General features: G+C 43.5%; 1 protein-coding gene across 3 annotated transcripts in view; it reads left to right on the top strand.

Annotated features, from left to right (window-relative positions):
- LOC146203176 (uncharacterized) overlaps positions 1 to 24,065 on the top strand; it is a 152,054-nt gene extending 127,989 nt beyond the window's left edge. For all 3 annotated transcript variants that reach the window (XR_014703823.1, XR_014703821.1, XR_014703822.1), the window contains one exon: positions 23,960 to 24,065. The gene's annotated coding sequence lies outside the window, so the exon portion shown is untranslated. The remainder of the gene's footprint in view (positions 1 to 23,959) is intronic.
- Positions 24,066 to 24,930: the final 865 nt, after the last annotated feature.

Below are 24,930 nucleotides of genomic sequence, written 5' to 3'. Positions count from 1 at the left end.
CGCCATTAACAGATCATATCCACCGCTGCATTGAAATATAATTTGCTAAATACAAAGTGAAATACAGCACGCCGCAGGTAGGCATCCGAACCCACGACATCCGAATTTCACGTCCAGTGACCTCAGAGCTACAGCGACGGCCGTTCAATCTTGCGTGTCAATGTTTCTTCTAACCGAACCTTGACAGAGTTGGAGTGTTCACGAGTGCCGCCCTTCTCCGTGTTTTGCCGGTTCGCCACGTGCCTTCTTAGGGCTACATATTTCCGTTCTTTTTCAAGCCCCGTGATCGAAAGAGCCGTATGCGTGCTGCCACTTTGACGGTACCATTGCCCAACTGTTCTTCAGTAGTAGTATGAAGAGAGCAAACGCATATAGAAATAAATAGATGCAGCCATCCGAAGCATGCGTGCGAGGGCATGTGAAGTCTCCGGTGTCCGACAAGCGAGCGACGTGGGAAGTGGAGTGACTGGCATCTATTAGCGGCTAGCTGAACAAGGCCGACGCGTCGCCCCTTTCCCACGTTCGTGGCAGACCATGGCGCTTCCCATACAGCCACAAAGCCGGATCGACATATGCGCTGTTTTGTCGTCAAACTGTCCATCCCACTGTTTTGAAGACCCGGGATCGTTCTTAAAGATTTCAGCGTGTACGTGCTTTCGTAAGCACCGGAGTGGCGGCAGGGGCAGCGCTGTAGGGTTCAATGCGGAGAGGCTCCCGCGGCCTTTGCAGTTGTGTTCATACTTCCACATTATTATACATAAACAATCTTAAGTGTGTCTACCGAATTTTATTTTACCCTGATATCGCCACCCTATATACGATGCATGGCACTGCTGATCTTTCCCACCTTCTTTTCTTTTTTGACGAGGGCTGCTCCCGCGGACAAAACATAATTAAACTCTTCTTCACAATAACCGTCTTGCCGTTTTCGCGCATATTACGAATCGATTTCAAACAAAAGTTCTTATATATACCGGGTGTTTAGCTAACTTGAGCGAAAAGATAAAAATAAAATATTTGGGGCAATGAAGGGAAACTAAGTTGCATATTGCTTCCAGCTACCTGGCTCACAATAAGCAATTTTCGTTCTCCAAATAAATTAGTAATTTAGTACTGTACCTAAATTACTAAAACTTTACACGAAATTGAATTTTAAAAGTTGGAGGAATCTTCGGACACCCTAGTTACACTCTTTTCGGTAGGAATTCCTTCGCGTGTTTTTTACTAGCTCTAAAGAAAGCCCGCGAACTACAAAGAACAGTCCCACGCTTAACGTAGTCGCAAACCACGGTCGCGTTGCTCTCAATCAGCAGCAGCTGTGACTCGACTGCTCCACTGCAGCGGAAGGTTGAGATGTTGGGCGTGGTTTCTTCCCCCAGTTCGTGTGCGTGACGGGGCAAGCTGCGGCGAGCGCGGCACGCTCGCTACAACTGCTACAACCATCGCCGACTGGAGCGGTAGGGTATACCGCTCCAACGTGACCATGAAGCCAAAAGAGCGCGTGTTTCTAAATTGGGCTCTCAGAAAACGCTCGCTATAGAAAAACGGAACGCCTACCCTTTAATAACAGCGCCCTTAGTGAAGCAACGCCTAACCGAAGGCGTCTAACGAGGCTGTCAGTACACTCAGTGATTCGTATGCCTTTTTGGGCTGCTGAGGATGTCGTTGGTGTATAGTACTGCGATTTCTTTCCGGGGGAGGGGGAAAAGGAGCAGCTCGATGCCTAGGACGGGTGCTGATGCTTCACTGTGCGAACTAATTTAAACAGCTTAAAATGACACAGTATTTAATATGAGCCTATCAAGAAGCTCTAACAGAAGTCAGCTTCCAATTCATGTAACATTAAAGGAAATGAGCAAATGTTTTGCGACTTCTTTTCCAGAAAGGCTTGCAGGATACAGAAAAACGGGCAAATGTTCAGATTGATACACACAGATGTCTGTCCTCCTATGTTCATGCATATTAAGGGGTCGATGTCTCTTTACACGAAGAACCTGTAACCTGTGTGGATGACACCTTTGATTTGATTTTATAGTTGGAAAATCTAGTCTGTTTGGAAGGTAGACTTGGGATGCTGGCACGTGCTTTTTGAAACAAAGGCTTAAATGTTTGGAGCGGGTGGGCTGCTTGACACACCTAAGCAGGCTGCGTGCTTGAGACCCCTGGTATAGAGGGATGAAGCTAAGCAAAGTAAAATGCTTTTCAAGCGAAGCAGTCTTGTGCGAACTGTCGCGTGAGCTCTAATATGACGTCTATACATGACATGAACGTAGTACGCATCTAAATACTGCTTGGACGATTTGCAGGCAGCTGCGAGTGGACGCTAGGTTGCGGGTGTGAAGTGAAATATGAACACTCGTTGTAAGCATTTCTTTGGAAGAGATGCGCCTCGTGAATCGAATCAGCTGTGGGCCTTGGGATCTAACGAAAACGCATACATTTGAATTTTGCAACTTTTATCCGCAGTCTGAAAGATATCACTACTGAATTAAACAAAAAGTGTATCAGCAAGCGGTCAAAAATTCAAATTGCCACTCTGCAACATTTTGCCAATAAAATATATTTTCCAGTTTCGTTTTGTATTTATTGAATGTTTTCAGGCAATCTAACGAAACGAAAAGAAAAGGAGACACTATTTTTTCTATGAGTTAAAAGTCCACTATGATGACACCGCTTTGTTTGAATACTCCTTGCGTAGTGATTAACAAAACAAATCAGTAAATAGCTTGGCATCAAATAAGCTATGAGGTTCCACAACGGGACATACGCAATGGCTAAGTATATTGTGATGATCAGTTTTTTTTTTCTGCGTTGGTCATCTTTTAGCCTAATGTTGACATTTGCCCAAACACAGCGCTCAATACGTGCACATTCCGGATTACTTTGTGGCTCTTGACGTAGTCGCCATCTCAGGGACCAGATTATTTCGCTCAGTCCTTTGACTTAGATGCCTATTGTGGAGCCGCAGACCCTCATAAGAGGTTTCTTACTTCTGAGGCGGATCTTGTTAGGGTGGCTCTTGTAGTCTTGTTAGCCCGAGAGGTTCATATAGATACGTCTGATCCCCCCACATTTGCCATAGAAAGCAATTGGTTGGGTGTTTTGTGTTCTTGCAGGGCAAACCCATATTAACCAAATCCTCTTCATTCCCTATTTTCTTAGCCTGGCTAGGGCCTCAAAACAAGTCAGGTTTCTCGACGTCTCTGTGCGTTTCCCGTCATAAATGTTTGGAAGAGAGTGACAATAGAAGCTCACATCTTCTCTTAGTTGGCTTCAAACGATTTTAACTATAAGCCTTACTTCATATCGTCAGTAAGACAGAACGAAATAAGAGGAAGAATACGGTAGTGCTGTGTAACTTTGAGTTTTGAGAATATAGTGATGTCATGCTTTGGAGCATTCTCTGGGTCTTATTTTTGAGTCCTAAACCAAGCACACTTTACATATCAACTCAAAAGTATGCTTTTCTTTGAACTGTACGTATGCGGTGAAATTCCCACGGGCAACGAAGAAAACAAAATATTTCATACATTTTGCACATCTTTTAACGCGATGGCTCAACATCGCCAAACCGGTGAGCGGGAATTCCTTGGGCGGATTTGGAGAGAAAATACATCGCGCTTTATTTTTTACACTGGGAGTAGAGAATGCGCAGCGAGACGCTGGTGATGTCATCTCTGTGCGCTCGGAGCGACGCCTATCGCAAGCGACGAGAAAGGAAGTGCTCCCGTTTGAAGCTCCTTGCATGAAGCCAGCTCTATATCCGCCCGGGGCGAGCACATATTGGACTGCCGCTGTGTTCGTGCCCCTGTTGCTTCATACATCCGTGCCACATTCATGTACCTCCATCGCGTCCGCAACGGGCGGCTGACGACATATGGAAGTGAGGCTGCATCCGTCCTTACCATAGGGGCGTCATTTCCTACTCTGTTTCTTGCCAAAAGGCCAATGGACCTTGAAACGCGTTTTTTATGGGACCTTCCACTGGAAATTGGTTCCACTAGCAAAATCCAACAAAATCTATCCGGCAAATACGATACTAAGTCGCCTATATACGTATATTTCTATCTATTGCGACTACCTTAGTAACCGAACCGAAGCAAGCTTTTGTGGCAAAACCGCTAACAGCTCACAGGTGAGCTCCTTGGGTTCCATCGCAATACCTGCGATACATTTGCGACGAAGGAAGTGGGTATCTTTTCTTACTTTGGCTCTGCCTACATTCTGTCAGCCCCCTAGACTATTTGATACATCGCTTCGTCTCTGCCCCTGCAGTTGGCAGGTAGTTTTCAAGAAACAAACTGGGCAGAAAACGCGTCGATACTAAGTGGACCATGCCGCATATAATCACCCCAGCCACTGCAAACTCAGTTTTAAAGCAAGCATCGAGCCCCTTTTTTTCATGTCCCGTGCTAAACTGCACTCGAGATAAAGGAAATTAAAATTGATTCAGCAGAGACAGCAAATTTTAAGATTGAAATTTGTTCTGATTCGTTGTATCTGTCAAAATATAGAACAGCAAACGTGAAAAATGAAAACCGTGCTGAAAAACACAATAACTTGTTTTATTGTTTACAAAAGGCTGACATATATTCAGAGGGACAGTGTGCAACCAAATCAGCCGTATTTGTCAATACAGCGAAATACCAATGTTAGTTGAAAAGCCTTTCCAGTTAAATTAACTCCGCTCCCCCCCTCCCCTTCTCCTTAAGTGTTCATTTTATGTAATGGTCATGTGTTTAATATAATTGAAATTCAATACACTGCATATTTCATTAACACCGTTTCTTGGGCTAGTTTGTTCATACTTCATACGTTATACTGGTTCATACTGGTTCATACGTCAAGGGAATAGCATTTGGAGGGGTCTATGCTATTCCCTTGACGTGTGGAAAGCTGTACGTTGGCCAAACTGGCCGATGCATCAACGAGCGTTGGGGGGAACATGCACGAAATTTGTCAGATTTAAAAGACAAGTGCGCACATTTGGTCGCGCACGTAATCAAGTGCGACGGATGCGGGGCCAGGTTGAATGAGACGAAGATTCTTGAAAAGAGTAAGGACAAAACGGCATGTGTTAGTTTGGAGGCTTTTTACATTAAGAAGTTTTGCAGCAGGTGTATCAGCATCCCCTCATAATCTCTTCTCTTCTGGCCTCCGGAATTAGGTTCTTAGATGCTGTTATTCATTAATCGTTTTTTTTTTTTTTTGCTGCTTCCTTGCGTTCTCTATGGTCGTTTATTGATTTTCCCTATCTTTCTCCCCATCCTTCTTTCCCTTTGGAAGCTTCACCTATATAAGATCCCTCGTGGGTTTCAATAAATTTAGTTGTGAGTAGCGCCTGTGTCCCGTCTTCTTTCTTGTGGTGTGTTTAGTTCGGCGCAGTTTTTCACAGTACATGCACCTTTCAGTTCCTTGAGTGTTTGGGAAACATGAGCATTAAGTAAACATTTTCGATCAGAAGGCATAATTTTGATCAACATGCTACGCTTTTTGTCCTCTTCAGTTTTGAAACGGTAGATTTTCTGAGATTTCGCATCTATTTAGGTTTGGTGTGGCGTTAATGTGTCGGGTTTGTTGTTCGAGAATTTCTCTAGACAGGCACGGCTCGGCTCACGACGATTTTTCCACACACCAAGAATTTTGGGCATAAAATTCATAAAAGCACCAGTGAGCTATTCAAGAGGGGCGGTGAGTGCCAAGTTGGGAAGGAAGTGAATACCTGTTGTTAAAATGGCCCAAAAGCACAGTATATGCCTTCAGGTTCTGGTATTTTGAAATGGATTCTCGTGGCGGCTGCTTATAGGCTCGAGGTTTAGTCTGTTTCATCGAAATAATGGATTGGGTGCTTATTTCAAATCAGTGAACTTTAACTTAAGCGAGCATATCTTCAAGGTTTCCTGTAGTTGGTTCAAGAAGCATATCGCTGTACAAAATAACAAGTAAATGAAGGGCACTATCTCGCAGCATTTACAAGGCTGTAAAGATATGTTATGTGCTTGTGTGTGGTTAAAAAAAGATGGTTTGGTTTGGTTTGTGGGATTTAACGTCCCAAAGCGACTCAAGCAATGAGAGACAACGTAGCGGAGTACTCCGGAAATTTCGACAACCTGGGGTTCTTTAACGTGCACTGACATCACACAGCGCACGGGCACCTTGCTTTTCGCCTCCATCGAAAATCGGCCACCGAGGCCGGGATTTGATACCGCATCCTTGGGAACAGTAGTCGAGCACCCTATAACCACTGCGCCACCCCGGCGGGGTAGTTAAGAGAAAAAAAAGAGTGCACTTAATATCAACTTCGCGGTTTTAAGAGAGCATTAGTGTCTGGCAGGGATTAGTCCCAATTTGAAGCCGGTACGAAGAATATCGACTGTTTGGATCTACAAGTCTGCTGTAGGACAGCGCCGCTAGAAGTATTGCAAGAAATAGAAGTACATAAAACATTTCAGGCTCAGGTTTCAACAGAGAAAAACCTACCACGAACCGCCACCCCGCTGTGGTAATTACGATCGACGAGCAAGAACCATCCGATACGGGAAATGCTCATCAGCTCGCTGCTACAGGCGCAAGATTAGTGCAGACTATACTGGAACCAGTTAAAATGGTAGCGTTGCTAGGGGCGTGTACGCATCCACGGCAAAAAAATAAGTGTAAAAATGGGCGAGGTAACAGGAGAGAAATATGACACCGCAAGCACTGGACGATATATTGGAAGCGCATACAATAGCTCGTGGGTCCATGTGCGTGTTTGTGTTTTTCCGCTAGTACGAGCAAGAAATGTTCCCAGAAAGATTAATTTCGCATGACAAAGCGGCAATCGATCGCTGAACGTCCCTGCGTTCTCAACTAGTGTGCTGCAGCCCCAAACTGTGCTTGCTCACAGTGTGGACTGTGATTTGACTTTATGCAGCGCTGTTTTTCATTTTCTTGTTTGCCGTCCTGTGCGCGTTATTACCCAGTTTCGTGAGTGGAGAATAAACAGTCGCTTTGTTTTAGAAATATAATTCTAAATATCATTCACTGGGGAACTATAACGAACTTTACGAAAACAAAAAGCGGCAATGGAAGGGTCTTGTGGCTCCTGTTTAGCTGGTTCTCTGTTTTATTTCAGGTAAGCTATCCGAATGCACACATATACATAAATATTCTAGCGGACACGGTGAGCTTTCGAATGATTAATTACAGTATCGAGTGGGGCTTTATAACTAAGGGATTATTATTCACCTTTGACGTACTTATCGACAACGGAATATACCTGTTAATAGTTCTATGACTAAATCTTATGAATTTAATTCACTTGTACTATACAAAACCGGAAAATGGAGTGCTAGTTACGAATAGGAAGTACTCAAACTCAGCGCCACCACGCGCAGAATTTCGTATAGATCTTTAGAGCGTTTGCTACACTGCGTTCATTCGTGGTTTTCGCGTTATTCTGGCGGCGGAATAATGTCAGACCATTATGAATGCTGTGCAAAGAGCAGTTGCGTCAGAACATTGCCCTAGTGGAAAGAAATTTTACCCTTTTACCTTGTACTTCAAATGTTACAGAGATGACCCCACGTTCGCGCGCATCGTGTTGTTTCACCTATCTAGCCACCTTAATCACGTGCTGCGCAGCAAACATCTTCGTCTTCATCGTCACGCCCATTTACGAGAGCTAGATAGATAGATGGATGGATTTATTGAAAGTAGAGGCGGAGAGGTTGGTCGGAATAATTAAAATCTGGCCTGCTACTCTGCACTGGGGAAGAGGAAGGGGAGAAGAAAGAGGATCATGATGGGGGATGACGATAGAACTATGCTATCGCCGCAGCATATCACGCATTGTGTAAAACTGAAAAACATTCTCGTGCTGTGTAGTGAACATAGTCGTCTTCGTGAAGTTCCATCTGCGCCTCTCCTTCATTTTTTTTTTTTTTTAATAACGTTGTTTTTTGCCTCAGGGCATAATGGAATATGTAAAAAATAAAGGAGGTATTAAATGAAAGAAAAAAGGTTAGCTGTTCTAATAACCTTCAAGAGAGAGCGATGATAAGGCCCTTGAGTCCATGCAATGTATGAAGATGGGTTGTTCGGCGAAAGGCCAACTGCCGTCAGGTGCCGAATTCTAGTTAGCTTCAGTGCCGGGCAAACCCACAACAAGTGGTGAATATATGCCTCGTGATCCGGTGACTTGCAGACAGGACATCCTGGATGTTGATATAAATATCAATATTGCGGCCATGCTCGTGTCACCGCAGGTGTGACGGCAACCCCGACCCGGATCCTTTGTAGCGCAACCACCTCAGCGCGGGTAAGACCGCTGGGGAGGGTTATCGCACACGGTGGGACAAGAGCACTTGTGCGCGCGCCGGAGCTGCTCCTTTCTTGTGAGAAGCAGAGTGGCATCATCCATAGTGTGGAAGTGTGTCAATGATGAAGGTGGAGTCGTCTGGCGGGGTGCAGAATCTTCAGAGGTTTGAGAACTGAGTAGGTGACGTGGGACCCACTCAATTCGAATGGTTTGCGAGATGCGAGCCGCCAGACGATGTATATCCTGGCAGATTTCTGGGCTGCGACTGACGCGTCGGAGCAGACGTATTGTTTGTAGGTTGTAATTTTGGCTGTAGGTAATAAGGTCGTGACGGAGAGAGAGCGAAGGCCCTCTTGGACAGCAACCAGCTCAGCACAGAAAGGAGAAGGTTCAGCAAATTGATATCTGGATGTGCTATTAAGCGCCGTCCTACAAGGACAATGAATTGCAGTCGTCGTTTCTCATACGCCACTGCTGGCATCTACATATGCAATTATTGAGCCTTGGGGCAGCTTGGTGTCTTGCGCTGCTATCTTTTCACGAAGGGATGATGCCGCATAAGATGTCGTTGGTGTATAAAGGTCAGTAGGTTTGTTTTCGCTCAGCTGAACAAAATTCCATGGGGGAAGAACTGGCGATGTCGGCGGCAATATGGTGTGCGATGTAACATAGGCCCGGAGTGCTCGTGGTGAGGGCAAAAGGGTCGCCTTAAGGCTACGAGCATCACTGCGTTGCTTTATTAGTTCATCTAACCTTGGTAAATTTATTTAACCTAGGTAAATCCGCCATGCACATACACCATTTCGCTAAAGGAACAGAGACCGCAGCCGTGCCAGACCGGCTGCGAGAACATTGAATAACGTGGAGCCAGACTAGCCCGTTTCCGAGAAGCTTTCCAAGAACGGAAACGATCCAAAATCGAAGCGGCAGAAGCGACTGGGACTGCGGCCAATGACCAACGCTCGTGAAACTTGGTTCAACGATAATGTAACTTCTTCATTTTTTTTTTCAGTTTCTAGCTGATTTTCGTTTCTCGACTCATCGACCCAAACCTGCGGGTATTTTGGAAAGTGCCTGTAAGTTGCTGTGATGCCGAAATAGGTTGGTCTCCTGAATTTTTTTTTTTTTTACTCCGTGGTTGTTTCGCTGAGGTTCTTTATGTCCGCCAGAATTTTCGTGCCCTAATGTTCTCGTATTGTGCAGGGCCGCACACTGCCAACACAGTACCAATATTGTGCCCATATAGTTCGTGCTGCCTGGACTTGTACAACATGCTTGAAATGAAAAGGGGTTCATTGTGACCGTCACTAAAATTGTATGCCAAGTGTCACACTGCATGATCTCTTTGTGCATATACTGTATAATATAATTTACATTGAGCAGCTGCTGTGGGCTATTCGACTGCAAGACACCATGGTGTGACCTGCTCTAATGGACAGTTTGATCACGCGTATGTAGGGTTTACCGTCCAGAGGCGGCTCGGGCTCTGAGGGACGTCATACTGGAGGATGACTTAAGGTAGACCCCCTAGAGCGTTTTGAACATGCATTATGATTGTATGTAGATCACGGGCGACTTTTCAGTTTCTCTAGAATGGAAACGCGGCCACCGCGGCAAAGTTCAAACCCGGGCACTTCACCTCCTCAGTGGCCGAGCCCTTAATCATTGAGACCCTGCAGAAGGTGCATTAAAGGATGAGGATGGCACAAAATAAAGCAGCACATACAGCCATTCCCTTGACATCTGTCTTTGCAATAGCATCACTAACTGTGTGGTTCTTCCGGTCCTGAGGCTGCAGGCCGGAAACAGCAATAAGAGAGGGCTTATTCGCATTTTCCCCACTAACCGTTCAAACACGCTCCCCGTAGCAGTTGCCTACAGGGGGCCCATAGTGCGCGACTAATGATGACTCTGGCATTAGTAAACGTTCAATAGAAGTTAAGCCTGATTTACTTCTACTGGACCACCTTTCTATTGTGACAGCTGTGAGTCATTCGTTACAAATCCGCCCCCCCCCCCCCCCCCTCGGTCCTGGGGAGTAATCTACAGACCAGACGACTTTATCGCCAGCGAGGCCTTTAGTCTATATAAAACACTAATGCGAAATCAATTAGTTTGAGGGGGAAAACACTATTTCACGCGAACTAACAGACTCATCATTTCCTGTGTCGTCGCCCTTGAGAGTGACCTTATTAAGATTAGCATAGACACAGCTAACTATAGTCGAACCATCGTATATACATTATGGTTAATATGACTGTGCTTAGATAAGAACGGTAATAGAAGTCCCATGACCATTTTTTGTTTTCAATAAAAGTTTTATATGTCCTCGGAAACTGTCTCGACACAAAGGAATAAACCTTAGTTTCGCAAGATACGGTGCATTTCAAAAAGTAACTAATTTGGAGACCTGCTGCTTCCGCACTATGATTTTGTCATCTATCATTTTTACTCACTATAACTGTGTAACTTTTACTTTTACAAAAACTATTAGAAACCCGTTTTGTTAATGCAGTTGATTTAGCAAAAAATCGCAAACTTTGCTACAGAAGCGTGCAAATATGTTCATTTTCAACCTTACAAACTGGCCTGATGACTTAAGTTGCTTGCATTAAAACTTCTTCTCTTTATTATGCGGGTTATGTTAATAATTTTACGTAAAATTTAGAGCTCTAGATTGTTAGGTGTATTCTCCACGACGCATCAGATTCGTCCAAAATTTGAAAACAGCCAAATTTCGGCACGACTAAATTAAGCGTTGCCACTGAAGTTTTTTGCCTGTAATATCAGTGCCTTGTTCTTTTTTTTTCTCAAACAAGATTTGAAGCTCTAGAATTTTTCGTTATTTCTCCGTATTATTATGAATTCGGCCAAAATTCACAAGTATCAAAAAAATGAACCAATTTGATTCGAATGTAAGAAAATACCTCAACTTCGATTTTTACCGGAATAACCGAAAAAACAATCGTATATACTTCATAAATAACAAAACACCAAAAAGTATTGCATTATGTAAATAAAATATAAATATAAAGAAGAATAAACGCATGTTTTTAATCTATAGAAGTGCTCATGGGTTCCCTTAAGGAGTAGGCTTGAAAACTTCGATTTGTTACTTGCTGGATTTAGCTGGAATTTACCTTATGCAATATGCAAAGCCCTCCCATTGCTTGTAGTCTTTTTATGCTTGTTGGCCGGTTTAAAGGTAGCTTGAATTGTAGTAAGTTTGCTTTTTCTGGCAATTTCATGGGAGAGAGCAAGTGACGATGGAACTTTTCTTCTATCCTGTATTTTTTTTTTTATTGCGAAGTGGAACCGCGTTCAATCTCGTCCTTTATTATGTAATTTCATTTCTCGGTTATGGAGGAAATGAACAACATATTTTTGAAGACCATTTTTCTGATATGCACATAAGTGCAATTACAAGCAAGAAGCTTGGCAGCATGGATAGCTCGCAACGTCTACTCCCACACCGGATTTTTTCAGTAAGAGAGTTTTAACGATTGAATTGATATACGAAGTAACAATGGGTGGAGCCGTTGGACAGCTACTCTCAGTTCATTTACTTAAAATTTAATGAGCGTGAGCACTTGCCCATGCGATGGTTCAGAAAAGCTAGGTTTGTACGTCTTCCGGAGCATGTACTCTAAATGGGCTCTATCCATATTAAGCTGGGCTTAAAGTCAGGGGTGTCTCGGGGGTCTGGGACCCACTAACAGTATATAAAAGAGACCTGACACCCCCCACTCGATTGTCGGGACCGCAAGAATCGGATGCAAGAAAACGACTTTTCTTCTTGATTTTAGTGGGCGGAGTGTTTTTTTTTTCCCCATTGGATTTTAATCAACGACATTCATTGTAAAATATGAAACAGTAAAAATACGAAGCCGATTGCACTAAACGAAGGCTGAACTCCTCTATTCAGAGCCCTGCAACTCTGGCCGATTTCGCCAGTTTGTGTCGTGTTAAGACGCTCATCTAGCGAATGGTAGATGGTCACGGGATATTACAAAAAAAAAAAAGCTTAAAGGCTACTTGTCGCCTGCCATGCAAACCATCTTTGCTATTATATTTTTTGTCGATTTCGTTTTGTTGACTTTGGGGTAATTTTATTATTAAGGCGAAAGCCTTTCTATGCTCATGGTGCGTCGGCAGAAGTGACTACCAGACGCGTTATGAAGAAATGTCCGCCGTATGAACTCAGACTAAAGGAAGAAAAATGATTGCTAGTTATAGTTAGGGATTAATAGAGGTTATATAAGGACTAATAATTACTACTAATGAGTAGTAATAACCAATATCTCTAACGACAATTTGTAGCGACTACAATTGATTAGGAACAACTAAAATGCTTGGTTATGAGTGATAATGACTAAAATAGCCACTAATGACTTGTAGTGATGACAAAAGAAATTGAGAGGCTACTTGTCACCTGTCATGCAAACCGACCTTGTTATTATGTTTTTGTCGCTTTCGTGTTGTTCACCTGGGGACAATTTTTTCATTAAGGCGAAAGCCTTTCTAGGCTCATGGTGCATCGGCCAGACGTGATGGCCAAAACGACTACTTATGGCTTGTAATGACTACTAATGACTACAAGTGATTAACATATCTAATGTCTATTTGTAACGACTACAAGAGATTATAAATGACTACAAATGCTTAGTAATAACTAAATTGAGAGGCCAAAAGGAAGAAGGAAGGAGAAGTAGGTAAAAAGGAGAGGCAAAAGAAAGAGGCGAATGATAAGAGGAGGAAGAATAGGTTTTAATCGTTTACCTCTTAAGAGATATTTAAAGAGACCCTGTAATTTTTGTTATCTTTTCCAGCTTCTTTCACTTCTTGATTGGGTAATAAAAACACAGGCTTTCTAAATAAAGCGTATTTAAAGCACCTACATTTGCAAAAGTTTTATTTACAGTTGTTAACTTTTAAAAACACTTCGCTGTACGAGGCCGCCGAAACTGTTGAGAAGTGTTATCTTTGTCCCCGATCTCAAGAGCAGTATAACGAAGTGGTTGCGGAATTAATATTACGCTCATTAAAAGCGTCCACGCTTTGTTTTACTGTGTGCTGTTTCACGTCAGGCATCGTATAGCACATTGGGAGCGCGTAGGGATCGCTTTTTTTAGGTCGTAAATTGAGCAAAAACTATTTAGAATAATTTTTTCTCATTTCCATAAAATGACTTTTCAAAAAAGCCGGTAGCTCTTATCTCTCTCTTTTTATGTCCCTTTCCGTCTGTGCTCGATACGCTACAGACTCACTTAGATGGAGCCGGACCTCGAGCAGTGATTTTAACCTGAATGTAATTGCTGCACGTAAGGATTTTATATATTTAATTTTACTGGTATCCCTATATCTACTGTCAAGGCAGAGGAAGAACAGAAACAATTCAAACAGAGCTGCAATATGTAATATATACCAATACTTCAAGTATGGAACATTGAAATGAGGCAAGATTCGAGGTAGAGAAATGCAAACACTGCATTTAAAAACTGTTAAGAAAAGGCTAATGACATGAGAACAATAAATTAGCACATATATTACATTACGACACATAAAAACACGTTTGCTCTCAATACAACATTTAGAGACTTGTTCAAAATGATGTGTGAATGGTACTGTGTATAACTGTGTATTCCACGGCTCTAAAACATTGAGAATGAAGTTACAACGAAACACCTCCATGCGCACGAAGTAAGAAGGCGTCATTGGGTCATGAATTAAATTGTGCACTAAGCTTAGCCTTAGGATCAAGTACTTGCTCCTGTTTATGCTTAATTATCCACGCAGTAATTGTTGCGATACTTTCAATCTTTGTTTTTTTTTTTTCGTCTCTTTTCTAGTAACTGAAGGTTATAAACTACAACAGTCGGTGGCCATATCGGTCCTTTTTGTGGCCGTCATAGAAAAAAATAAACTAACCGAAAATTTTCTTTTCCTCTTCGTTGCCTTGAAACAGCTTTCGCTGAGGTTCCAGTTCACTGAAGCTGACTACATCACCAGTAGAATTGCTATTTTATAGGTCAGGAACGTGACACCCTTCGGTGCTTTTGGCAGCTTTACTTTAAAGAAACGCAGCTGCTTCAGTGTCGCTGCGGATAAAAGTTTTTAATTCAATTTAAAATTAAAAATGAAATCCCAATTTATATTTGCTACAGTATAGAGGCACATAGCAATGGGAAGAAAGCGTATTCTTTTCCTCAGTAAATGTACATGAAAACTCTTACGATAATTGATTTGCACTTCCTATTTTTGGCACCAGCCGTTGAAAACACCCAAAGGTTGTTTTAATAGAAGTAAACAATAATCTGCAAATAGCTTCTGTTCACGCTGTTTCTAAATAATTGTATGTAACCGATGTAGGTGCCTGTCAATGTGGTGTTGAAATTTCACTGTAGTAATTTTATTTTTGTTACCACATAAATCAAATTGCTCACAGCTTGGAGTAAGCAGTGTATTTAGTTGCATGCGTCTAAGAATGCGTATTTGGGTCGTAGTGAGAGATTTATCAGGAAGAAGTGTACGAAGAGTTTCTCTAATGTTTTCCCAGTGAATGTTGATTTCTTTTTTGTAGTGAAGAGTAGTGGGGGGGACGGGGGGGGGGGGTCCCCACGTGAGTAGATAAGGCCAGGGAATCCCAGGCGCCCGGTGTTGAAGTTCGCGGGCGAGGCGATGCACTAATTCGTTGCCTGGGATTCCAGTGTGACCGGGAATCCATCTGAGTGTGACAGTGTTGGGATGTAATTTGGTGAGAGCTCTGTGCAGATCATCCTGCAGTTCTTCAGGAATGCGACCCGCATGAATGGCGCGTATAGCCTGTATTGCATAAGTGTATATCGTATGTCCTGAAGGGTTAGGGGGTGCTTGTGCAAGGTCTTGAATACTGGCGACTATTGGCAGGTTCTTGAGACTCGCTTCAGGAGGAGGATCTATGCAAGGACCGAGGGTATGCGTGCCTACAACGCTACAGCTCTCAATTGAGTATGCAGCCGCTCCGACGTTATTTCGGAATTCATCTGTGTAGACGATCGTGGAATCTGTAGGGTTAACATGCCTATGTTGCTGCCCCATCATACAGGTACAGACCTAAAAAGGGCCTTGCATCCCAACAAATTTTTTTTTACTTTTGCAGATATTTTAAAGCTATTGCATCGAAAGGATTGAATGTAGCACTTTATTCAAAAGATGTTTTGAGTATAATTTTCTTGAAGATTGCTTTGAAGCTACTTCCACGTTGCTTGAAAAAGTGAAATAAGTTTTAGTAGGTTACCTTCAAATCTAGATATATGTTACGTCAAATTTTAGAAATCATAGAGATTTTACCGAGAAAGACAAATAACTTGCATCAAATTTTGCGTAGCCCCAGTGCTCACTAATGGCTTTTATTGACCGCGCCCTAGAACTCAGTTCGACAGGGAAGGGAGCACTAAAAGCGTTGAGGTATGCTGACGATTTTCTGACAGTTTTTAAAAACAGAAAGATTTGACTTACACGGATGCTGTAAGCACAGTTTTAGCCAACTTTCAAGAAACTTCCCTTTGCGAGGAAGTTTGCAGTTTTTGTATTTAAGTACTACCTTCGGCGAGCATCATTTGTGTTGGCAATACTCGCCTCGAGCACGGAAGAAGCTGCTGCCTTATTCCTCGGCACCTTCAAGGACTGTGAATTGCGCTATTGCTAACCTCTGCCTCGGGTCTGCTCCCGTGAAGTCATGTGACCATTGTATGCAGGCGAGCTTTGAAAAGCAAGTGGACCGATTGGCTACGACGGGGTTCCTATTCTCGATAGTCGCTGGCGTTCCTGAAGCCCTTCTAAGGAAAATCAAGCGTGCAATGTTCAAAACGTCGTGCGAGCAAATAAAGCCAAGCGTGAAACCAAAAGTGGCACTCTATGTTCACAGGGTTGCGCACAATGAGAAAAAAAGAGACAAAACGATATGGCATGCTTGTCGCATTTTCCATCCGCTTCACGAAATCTTGTACAATTATGCGCGCACATTGGGAGTGATGAAAATAAGGACGCTTTCAGCAAAAATCCATGGCAAGCAGTACGTGAAGTGCTGCATAGGAGTGGTATACGAGATACCACTGACCTGAGGAAAAGCCTATGTGGGCCAAGCGGGGCGCTGCTTCAATGCGCGTGCAGCTGAGCATGCACGATCGCAAAAAGAGCCAGGAGGTGCACATTTTTCGCAGCATTGTGCACATCGTTTCGTCTGCAACCGAGAGGCAGAACATGAGCCAGGGGAAAACGATGCACTGCAAAAAATACGAGCCACGGCTTCATGAGATAAAGGTTCTGAGCTGAAGTAGAGATACGAAGGCATGCGAGGTCTTGCCGGCGTTTCACGTAAGAAAGAGCGGGAAATTGCGTAAGTGATACTTCGGTTCGCCTTTTCAAGACAGAGATAACATATCTTGAACAGTTTGTTTGATGCGTCCTCTTGTTGTTCATGCGCATGCCTTGAAATTTCTTTATATTTGCTGCCTTGGCTGTGAACAAAGGCCGGATGAAGTTAGCGCTCATCCTGCGTAGTTCTTTCTTGTGTTTGTCACTTCTTAGCGCTACGATTTTGAGTCTCGAGCTTAGAGCTATCTGGCGGGCATTGAAAGTTCACTTACTTTGAACGTTAGTGCTTCAGAAATACCATTGAAAAATGTGCTTTAGATAGGCGTCTTTTGTACTGCTCATGTCTTTCTTATCAGTTTAAAATAGTGTCCACAATCTGGTCGCCTCACGTTAAAGATGGCTGTTACTTTTATTGTCCAGACGTTACTTTTGTCATATTCAGCTACGAGCTGGAAACGCCATATGAAATCTGAAATGTTACACGAGTGCCTGGCTTGAGCGTTCCGCGAGCATCGAGCTGTAGCATTTATCTTGCCCCATGTATCGGGTTTCTGTCATTCATAGTTAGACAGTAAAGACAGTCACGTGTATGGATAAAACTGTGACTTATATAACATACTCTAGAAAGGGTGAGGTATGGGGTCGTTTCGTGATATCGAATAAAGATCAGTTGTAAGATGGAATGAACCCTTTTTAAGCGCAAGTTCTTTCGCACTCTGTGAGGTCTTGTTCATCCAATGTTTAAGGGAATAAAGAATTTCTGAGGGTACGTTACAGCCCCTGGTTTTGCTGTTACAATCGGTGCCACTTCAGAAGCCAGTCGCCGGCGCGTCGAGAGAATAACCACGTCCATGCATATAATATGTGATGGCAGTCTTTGAAAACATCGAGTTTTTTCCTCTTGTTGCCTAGTATTCACCGACAGTTGGTAGAAGAGGTAGAAGGAATATGTAATGCTTCAAAAATGGAGGTAACCTTAGTACGAATTTAACAAACTGCAATTTTTTATTTACTGAACAAATGAAAATTTATCGAATTCACATTGCGATTTTGTTTACGCAGAGTATTTTGGGTGTTTTTTTCAGTAGATCTGTTTTTAACTATTATATAACAAGCGCAGATTGGCAAATATTTTTTTTTAATATTTTTTGGTGTTTAGTGTTTGGTGCCGACGACGACGAAGCGGTTGTTGTTGGCACGAAACACTGCTGTCGCGCGGCGCTAGGCACGTGACAATATAATTATTTGTCAGTGCGACAGTTGGCTGCAGCATGACCTGCAATAAAAATTCGGCACTTCTTTCAGTGGCGAGCGCTTGCAGTGCGTTACCAAAATTACGCAATTAAATCTAACGTTCCATCTCGCGGGATGAGAGTTTGAATGGTAGGGGCCTCGTACAATTTGAATATTGCATCCCGTTGCATTCGGGGCACCAACCGCCATCCACAATGCTTGCGTTGAAGGTGATACAGATGGCCGGCTGTCCACCGAATACAAAAGAAACGGTTGTGAAAATACGAGCAGTTAAATAAACATTATCTTTAGCAACACGTTTATGCACTTTAGTTTCCAAAAATATCTTTGAAATACAATCAGGACTTTTTTTCTTTTATATACGCAATTGGAAATATTTGCTTCCCAGTAATGGTATTACGGTTTTGAGGAATTCTGTAGCAGTATTTTTCAGCAGTCGAACGGCCGTCGTTCCTGCAGTAGCTTCATCAAAAATGCTCTCCTAAAATTACCAACCTATTTCTTTGTGGGCTCGTTCATACCTTGTGCAGAGCTGCCACCCAGATGAAGATACAAAAAGGATGAATGTGCTAGTAAATGCCTACGAGAATCATTTTTATCCTTGAGTAATGACAGGTTGCCGCCTTAAACGATTCAAGAGAGCGCAACTCTAGAGAAAATGAGTTTTGAAATTATAGGCCTCATCTGTTAGCTGCTATTTGGCTATTTGGAGAAATCGTTGGAATCTACATCGTATACTGCTCGATCTTTACCGTCTATTATTCCGTTTTCCTTGTGGTAGAGACAGCGGAAGAAAAAATGTAATTGTTTCTTTTTTCGTTTACCCCATTAAATACTTCTATGCACGCCAGGAGAACCATGCGTCCCATAACGACAGGGACAATCAGGAAGTGTAAGAGAACGAAGATATGCACAAGAGTGTATGTAGTTGAACTATACGCGACAGGCGAAACGGGGAATAAGGGGGGGGGGGGGGGGGGGGGGAGGATCATTTGTGCGCGTGTATGTGGGCCGGTCTCGTTACGGACAAAGCGGCTGGACGAATGGAAGGAGCACGCGTCTGTGGCTTCCCGCCGAAACCCCGGTGCCCACGTTCCTCCAGCACCAAAGAAGAGTCCGGAAGCACTGCGGTCACGTCGAGCCTTGATGCACCGCCGGCTTTGCAACCGCGGCTCCGAGAAGGACTCATTGTGGCAGCAAGGCCCTGTCCTCGGTGGATGTCCAAGTCGAGCAAACAGCGAGGCAGGGACCGGCGACGTTGAAACAGTTCTTTTTCATTATAACGCATTGCATTTGTCTCGCTATGACGAGCGCCCCCTGCTTTCAAGAAACTCGCAGGAAAAGGCCATTTTGCCTTGTGCTAGGCTGCTTACTTCCCGGCGTGACTAGAGAAAACAACGCGGCAGGCGTGTCGCAGTGAGCGCAACGGGCGCCACATCCGTGGCCTTGTTTTTTCTGGGCATTTGACGCATGCGGAATTAGGGGGATTTTGGAAACGCGCCCGATGTGGCTGCTAACGTTGTTTCGGCTCCGGCCAGTGCAGTATTCGAAGTTATGCGGGATGTTGCCAGCAGTGGCAGTGTAGCCGAGGCGAAAATAAAATTGAGCTCAAAGCTATGGGAATGCAAAGCGTAATTCAGCGATGGCTGTCGCACAACTGGATTGTAGTGAGAGCTGCTTCTAGCGCAGTGGTGCAAAAGCGGATGGCAACGGCTCGAGGTTGTTGCGGAGCCACCAAGTGTCGAGCGCCCCAGGTGTAACCAAACTTGTTACCCCGGAATCGCCTTCATTTATACTTGAGGCAAACGAAACGAAACGTTTCGTTTGTCCATCACGCCTCTCCGATTTGACTTCTCCGCGGCGCGCACTGTGGGGTCTTGACGAGGAAATCTGTCGCCATCAATTGTTTCAAATTGAGAAAGCAAGAAATGTACATGTTTGCTCAATGCTGTTGACCACGAGTTGTTAGGAAGTGGCCTGACCTTGTCCTGATTTGTCTGGCAGGCAAACGTGTTAAGGGAGACTTCGCACATTTTTTACGGGTTGCTGCCGATAATTTGAAAGACGGCGTTCGCGCTCTATAGCTCTGATGATTAGTTAACCGTCACTATAATTAAGAGGGTGCCAGGAGAGTGGTCTACACGATCAAACTCCGAATACGAACGTCTTCAAGAGATGTGGCTATCATTCAATATAAAAGCCAGAAAGGGTACTCTGCAAAGGCAGACGATAAAAGTTTGCTGAATGACACGAGCACAGATGCTTACTGCCTTGTTGTGTGCTGAGCATATACCCGAACCCTGTGCCTCTTGCAATATTCACGAGGTTGTGGGTCATTCAATGGACGTACGAGATTGTCGTCAATTTCTTCTTTCATTTCATCAAGTCCGGTTTTTCTTTCTTGAGCTCCTTTTATTTTCCGTAACCAGTGTTCAGCTACGCTGCAAAGCATGGAAACGGGGCACCCAGCGTTTTGTAGCAGACCTATGTGCCGCTGAATAGTATGCTCCATCTAGTGGTGGTAGTACTTCTTCAGAGCTGACAGGAATACAGAACTCAAAATTGTCATTTGTCACGATCTTAGAATGGCTTTACGGGAAAGGAAAAAACACTGTTTTTGGCCCTACGCTCGTATCTCCAACATAGATGTCCCGATTGGAAATCCAGGTGTATGTCGACGTATTGCAAGAAATTCTGGAATGAAACTCGTAGGTGAACTTCAACTCTCGGCAGGTAGTACGAAAAGTCTCAAGCATGATATCCACGAGTTTCTCGCAGTCTGTGGCCTTCTTTGTGTTACGAAGTACTAAGAAATCATCCACGTAACGAAAAATCCGTATGATGCGAATTTGTGATGGTTTTCAGTATTCTCTTGTCACATGTTACCAGGTACAGATCGCCGAGGAGTGGTGCTACTTTAGATCCAATGCTGACTCCTCTTGTTGGACGAACAACGATTCTTCGTGTGAGGCAATTGTAGAACCCTGTAGACATAAAGCAGTTCTAGGAAACTGTCCACTGACATTTCGGCTGAGTTTTGAAATGGGACGACTTACTGCTCCTCAATCGTTTCCCCAAGTACAGTCAAGAGTTCCTTTTGCGAAATTGAATAATACATTTCTTCGATATCAACTGAGAAGACAGAACGATTGCTCAATTCGTACCCTTTTATCTCAGAGGTTAATTCTTCAGACTTCCTGGGGATTCTGAAAAGATCTTCTATCATCAAAAGGGAAACTTGAAAAGGTATGCTAAAACTAGTGACTGCCACGTGTCTGCTTCCGATAAGATGGCGCTTAAGGGAGCGGCAATATTATGTGTTTTTGCGCTGAAAACGAAAACCCGAAAAATTGCTTTTCTTTGTTGTGGTAGCCTTATTACGCAAATGGGTCAAGTTGCTTCTTTCCAGTAGCAACTTGACACTTATTTTTGCTTCTGTTTTCTCAACAATACAATACGGAAATTTTGTCGATGACTTCTAATGCTCTTGTATTGTAGCTGCTGGAATCGAGAGCATGTGTGTTGGTATCAACCGGCAAAAAAAAAAAAAAAAATCTGTAATGAGACCACACACGATTAAATTAAACTATTAAACACTACACCAACTTGCGAAAATTCAGGAGGGGACAGATCAATTTTCGCTGACGCTATTCGAAATTTCCACGGTTCGCGATCAGCAAGGCTGCTATGAGATCACATCAATCACATTTCAAAGTTTTGTGTATGAGGCTTACGGAATAGCACGATGTAGCTTCCTCTTAAACATTTTCTGGGATCTACGGCGGCATTTCATGGTCACATCAGTGTCACATCTCTCCAATCATGTTCAAAGGCTCATTTAGTTTAGTCTAGTGTACGTCGCGGGAAATTCATCAGCATGATGCGAAACTCAGCGACGAGCTCATTCTGGTCATTTGAGTCGGCCTTAATTTTTGGGTTGAGATGGCGGAACTATTTTAGCAGGCCTCTAAATGAAACGGGCGAAAAAACTTCCTAATTACTATTCGAGAAGAACTAAAAAGAAAATGACAGAGAAATGCAACTCTCGCGCTTCCAATCTGTCCGGCGGAGTTTTGGTATATTTCACCTCTTCCATACTGTCCTTTATTTAGTAGGGGAAAGTGGAAACTTGTACAGAGAAGAGCTTTTTCGGGCCACTGGCCATTATCGTTCCACCCCGAATCAGACCATGAAGTGCCAAACCAAAGCCCCAAAGCTGCTTGACGGTGTCGCAAAGATGTTCCTCTTCTCCAGCACTTGCGCAATTTCTTCGTTAGACAGGCTGCCGGTTGAGGCTTCTGGTTCAGCAAGACGATCAATCATTCTGGTTCTTCCCGAGTTGTGTCGACCTGTAAGAGGAACGATGGCTGTTCAGAGCTCTTTAGTCCTAGTCTTTTTTTTTTTTTTTGATAGGCAAAGAAAACTGGTTCTACATGAAAGCATCCACCAAGAACCTACAGAGCCAATATCAGCGGCCGTTATTGGCACATTAGTCAATTCTTCGCAAGCAGCTAGGGTCCCAACTTAGGTCCGGTGGCAGCTCAATTATTCCAGTTTCCCCTCAAAATCGAAATCACATTCACTCCAGTAGAACCATCGGTTGATTAACTTTTCCAGCCGGAACGAGAAGGCAGCCCGGGCCTCTTGATGGATGTCCACCTCATGGTGTGCTTAAAGTTAGAAGCGTGCGAAATTACTTATTTCAAAAATGCTTCTTCTCTCCATATACAGAACTAAAAAGAGCAATTACTCCTTTATTTGATTGGATGTTTTCCCTGTCGTAAGAAGAATGACCGTTCATGCATAATAACACCTAACGACTATAAAATACCAACACAATTTTAAAGCTTAGAATAAAAAGGGAACATCGCGATAACACGCCTGTTTTCTTCCCTAGATGCTATAAACGTTTCACACATTTCCATCGTTTGTAACATTTTGGTAAATTATAGCAGACGCTATTTTCCAAACAGCAGTTCTACGCTGCGATTGCAGGGTAAAATTGTTTTTAGTGAAACTTCGGAGGTTGATTTTTATTTATCGTTTGGCTTGCCAAAATTATCAGTTACCGAAATTCGCGGCGACGTAGTTGGTACTGCGGTGTTCGGCTGCAGAGCCGACAGATTCGATATTTAATTGCGGCAAATGTGACTGCATTTCAATACAGGCGAAATGTAAGGACGCGCGCCCATGTGCACAGCGATGTCAGTGTGCGTTAAGGTAACTCTGGTGGTTCAAACCGAATACCGACCCATTTAGGCATTTCTCATAGCCCGGGTAGAACTTGACGCACAGAACCGCGCCCAGAAATATAACCGCAAAACTTAAACTTGCATATGTAGACCACCTCTAAGCCGCTAAAAAGGCTGAACGTGTGTGCTCGTTTGATTCATGCTGGTTGGGCAGCGCTCTTTTGGCGGCAGAATGAAATAATAAAGCACCATTGTATAGAGATTTTAACCTATTGCCATTTCTTCGAGCCATTGTTTTTAGTGCACCTCAAAGCTTAATTAGAACTTCGACTCTCCAATGTATTCGTTATTCACATTCATTGCTGGAAAAACAGGAGCCGCAATAGTGCCTCTTATTTGTTTCGTCTACAGTAGCAGGCTGTATGGATTATATTATTCGCAGATAACTAACTATACGGCTCGTCAGTTGTTCTACTGCTAAAAGAAGGTTATAGCAAAAGCGCATTATAAGTAACTTTCCTAGCGCGGCTGCAGCCTCTTGATGGAAGCGAAATGCAATATCTGCCTTTGGGCTTCCCGATGTGAGTGGACGTTAAAAACTGTAGGTAATCGACAATGCCGGCACTGTTGCGTCCTGCGTAGTCTATGTGCAACTGCGGTACGTTAAATGCCTAACCTATCGTGCAGTGGCCATAAGAGAATATCAGCGAATCTAAGCATAATGATTGCGACAAATCGGAGGGAAAAAGAAATAATCAGCATGGTACCTCCGGCGTGTAGTTCGGGTAATCTGATTACAGTCCAGTTCGTGTCGCTCTGGAGTCCATTGATATTTCTTTTTTTTTTCTCTCTCTTGCAGAAAACTTGTGATCAAAGATGAAAAGTGGTGTACTTCGACCATAACCACAGGACCATAGAGTGTTGCGATTGGCAAGGAGCTTGTACTGTGCGCAGCATGCGGTAACACTCCCGCTGCAGTAATAAATTAGCTGCGTAATCACGTTAGGACCGTTTTTGTGAATTGAGTATCGTGTTCAGAGCGTTTATTTATGCATATTTTTTTGCCTTGCAGCAACATAGCTTTTTGCAGCTAATTTGGTCTATCACGCTTTGATGTGTGCTTCATTTATTTCCAACCTGATGTAGCGTATATTTCACTGTAGGTAACAATTTTCATTTGAAAGTCTAAAAGAGAAAGAAACAAAGAAGTTGCTATTAGTATGCAGCGTTACTTGGTAAAAGAATCATTCAGCACAGGCACAAGCTAACAAACAAAAATATAACCTCCGTCGCAAAGTCAGATGCGGCAGCTGTATTGCACAACTTACAATGGAGTGTGTGGCACGTGTTTAACGCCAGGGTTAGGACCTCCATGTAGAAAACAAAATGTTGGTTAACGTCAGCGACATGGCCGTTTGAAGCCTCGAAGCCTTGAAAACTGACGAGGACTCTTCTGGTAAGCTTTCGCGCCATATTGTTCGCGCCATAAGGAGCCTCAGTTCGCACGCTGAGCCAACGTTTCGACAAGTGGACTTGTCTTCGTCTGCCCAGACAAGTCCATTTGTCGAAACGTTGGCTCCACCTGCGAACTGAGGCTTCCCCCCTCTACCCTTGTTCAGTGCTCTTTCATACCGTGTAGTCATCTTTTTTCTCTCGTTCTACCTGAACCCTGCAAGATAAATTTGTTATTTGACTCCTAAATTAAGTGATGTAAACGTTTAATAAGACTTTCTCCACTGCTGAAGAGCTGATGTTAAGCTGGCGAAGGTTTTACATAGGTGACCGGGTGACTGACCGCAAGTGCGGATAGAAGAATTCTCAAGCGCACTG

The sequence above is a fragment of the Amblyomma maculatum genome, chromosome 1, assembly GCF_055883805.1.
Source record: "Amblyomma maculatum isolate TAMU_Amacu chromosome 1, ASM5588380v1, whole genome shotgun sequence".
In the NCBI taxonomy this organism is placed as follows: domain Eukaryota; kingdom Metazoa; phylum Arthropoda; class Arachnida; order Ixodida; family Ixodidae; genus Amblyomma; species Amblyomma maculatum.
Note: the sequence above shows the minus strand (reverse complement) of the source record. Positions and strands in the feature narration are given on the sequence as shown.